Below are 3,701 nucleotides of genomic sequence, written 5' to 3' on the forward strand. Positions count from 1 at the left end.
AAGATCCTTGATACAAAGATCCTTGATATGAAGGGTGTTAAGCAGCCAAAGGATCATCATGAAAGTTCCCCAAATGCTCCAACATAAGGAAATCAAAGCACGGAAATCATCAACACTTGCTAGTTATCTTTATATTAATAAGTGTTCAACCTGCTTCTAAGGTATAGCTGCATGCAGCAGGATTCCCATTGACAAGTTTATCAGAACCAGAAGCGCAGACAGAAACTACATTTGTAGCACAGTCACCCCCTTGAAAGCACTCCAGTCATCCCCAAACAGAATTGTGTGGCTGCAGAGTGCTCCAATCACGCAACAAATTAACCCTCATTATATGAGGGTTCTAATGAAAGCACTCCAAAGCAGAGAGCCTTCATTAACTTCTGTCTGTTCCAATGACTGGGCTGAAGCAGTCAAGTCACATCTCTAGTGCTGTCTCAGGATGGGACAGGAAGAAGGCAGGGAAGGGTGATCCATTCTGTGGTTTGCCCATCTTGGGTAGGGGCAGGGCAAAGGTGGATTGGAGCCCCCCCTCCTCTCCCACTCCCTGAGGTGAGGGGCTTCAATTCACCCCACAACTGTCCAGGACAGCTGTGCAAACCCCAGAACAGACTTCCCTCCCTTGCCTTCTTTCCCTCCCATCCTAAGAGAGCACCAGGGAGGGACGAGGGGACGGGGCTAGGGGAGGAGGCTGCAAACAGATAGCCTCTCTCTCTGGATCAGCCCCAAATTGAAGTTTGGTCCCCTACCCTCCCAACGCAACAGCTAATGTCTGGTGGGTCAAGGGGTCAGTCTAACGCATGACACTTTCTATAAAGCGCCATGAGCTAGACTGGGAGCTGCATTTCTATCTGTGCTGCTGGTGTCTACCTGGAATAGGTACTTAAGGGCCTACAGGCTGAAAGACATAAACTGGGCCTAAACTCTTCCTGGCTCCAGAAAACTAAAAGCACATGGCATTCAGTATATGGAATCCCTCACAGCAAGTGTGGTACATGTCCAGCAGGCAGAATTCAACCTACCTCATATTGCATGTGACTTGCACAGTATCAGACAGTAAGTAATTGGCAAAGCTGGAAATAAAAAGCAGTTCTGTCTCCCACTCTGGTGTACCACATGACTACCAAACTTCATCCTCCCCTGTCCAAAACAAGGAAGTAACTGACAGTGAATGCATCTATACATGCTGTTAATGCATAACAATAAACTGTGGTGCATATCATACCAGAGTTTATTGTTCTCGGGAGCCAGGTTTGAATGTGCGCCAGGGACCGCAAGACATTGAGCCAGGTAGGAGCAGCTCTGGCCGTTAGGGGACCCAGGGGATCAGCCTGCCACCCCGGGACTGCTGTGACCTGGCTCAATGTGCTGCAGAGGGGCTGGCTGACGCATGAGGGTGCTCCAGTGTGGGGACAGCCAGCAGGCAGTCCCTGCACTGAAGAACCCTTAACCCTTGTGCCCGAGCCAGCCGGCTCAGCAGCTACATGTGTGTTGTTACATATGAAAAAGCTCTACAGCAGGATAGTACTTTTACTTATGCTGCACAGTCTTGTGTAGGTGAGCCCAGTCACTGTAAAAGATCTCTCTTTAACACAGTGTACTTGAAGCAGTGCTATCAGTCAGTGTCTACAAACTTTCCATTTTGTGTGCAGTTCATATCCTCCAGAAATAATCATCAAGACAGATCATGTTTGTAGTTGAACGACATCTTGATGCAAAGCAGTTCTGAAAATGTAATAAGAGATGGAAATAAATGCAAAAAAAGAGTATTCTGATCCTTAGAAGAGGATTGGATTTTGTGACAAGCAGTGAAAGTTATAGAAGTCTTTTTTTTTTGACTGAACAAGGCCTTTTGCAAATTACCATATTAAAAGAAAGGTTTTTCAACACTCAGGTTTTTCAATATGATATAGACAGTCTAACAGCCTTAATAAATTATGGTGCAAAAGGATATGAAAAATGATTGCCTGCACCTCTTCATATAAAACAAGGATTGCAGGGATTATGTAGTACCTAAACTTGTAATAAAACTAAATGTGGAGCACAGGCAAAGGTAAAATAACTAGGTTAACTTTTGCAAAGTTTATTTTTTCTTCTTTGGAAACTCTTCTGGAAATCTAAACAATTCCTATGTGTAATTTTCTGTGTTTCTGCTGCTGTCAGTCAGTCTTTTTGTTTTTCTGATGCTCCCTGTAATCTGTGTATTGGTTTCTTCATCAACATACCAAACTACACTAAAAGAATAGATGATTTGCTATTTGCAAACAGCTTTAGATTCCTTCTCATTTAGGAATGACCACTGTTACCTCTAGACCCGATTCCCACCTTGAAATCCATGGATTTCCAAGCTTCTTACAAAGGACATCAATAACATCATCCCATTTACAAATGTGGAAATTTGAGACACAAAGGGAGAAACTGATTGCTCAAGGTCACCTGGCACCCCAGTGGCAGAATTTGGAATTTTACCTATATCACTTGAAGTCCCAGTAGGGCCCTTCTAGTAGGTGACACTACTTCTTCAGGTTAAATTCAGTTACCCAAAGTTCACCACCTCTTCTCCTCTAGTAAAATTTAAATATTGGATGCAGCCCCACATTTTGAAATTGGTCCTTATTACTAAAATGCACTGAGGCACACTCTCACATCTAAACCCCATCAGAGCTTTGGGGATGCTCAAATCTAAATTGCACAGTGCAGGCCCAACTCTTAATTGGTTATAATTCATGGTACATAAAATCTTGATCAGCTCTAGGAAACAGGTATAAAATCTTAACAAGGCACAGCAAAATTATAAAGCTGTGCCATATACACTTTATAAATAAATATACATTTAACACTGTGTTTTATGTTTCTTGGAAGAGGTGAAACAAAATCTGTTTCCGTTGTTTTCTCTTCATATTTCTTTATCACCACAAAAAACATAAGACGAGCCATACTGGGTCATACCAATTGTCCATCTAGCCCAAATGTACACATTTCATAAACTCTAATTATAGCAGGTAGCCCAAATAATATCACATGGTTTCAAAATTCCAAGTTAATTGTGAACTGAAAAGAAAGATACAAGGTTTGACAAGCAATTAATATTACTGCAGTATAACTGCACATGACCAAGAGCAAAGCAATTAAATAAAACTCAGGATTATTGGAAAAGTAAAAGAACAGCTGTGTTGTTAAATGTTTTTAATCATTACTGTATGTGATGTCTCCCATGTACATGAGGAAAAAGAAAATAGGGGAATTGGGGATAAAAGGGCAATAACTACCAGCAAAGAGCAATGAATCTGAGCTGAACAAACTGTATGGCAAGCTAGCAAGTAGGAAATAACCACTCCTGCCACTCAGTGTGTGATGATTTATACAAGTCATCATAAAAACCATTTTTTTGCAAAGATACCTTGCAAGGGTTTAAGAACTCTCAAAGTGACTGTTCTGCCCCAGTAGAAATTTATCCATAAGTAAAGAACTTTTTTTTTCTCTAAAATTTCTAAAGCACTCCTTCTGCACCACACCCAATCAGAAGGTACAATCACAGATTTGATGCAAGATTCTGAGTATGATGAAGATGTTGCACAAAAGCGGTTCGTTTCTCTGGAGGCCCGCAAAGATCACAGACACACAAACATCAGCCGGCACAAAAGGATGCATTTGTTTGCAAACAAGGTCAGAGTGGGGCATTGATGCCCAAATCAGCTTCTGAC

The sequence above is a fragment of the Crocodylus porosus genome, unplaced genomic scaffold, assembly GCF_001723895.1.
Source record: "Crocodylus porosus isolate Cpor-Errol unplaced genomic scaffold, CroPor_comp1, whole genome shotgun sequence".
Lineage (NCBI taxonomy): Eukaryota > Metazoa > Chordata > Crocodylia > Crocodylidae > Crocodylus > Crocodylus porosus.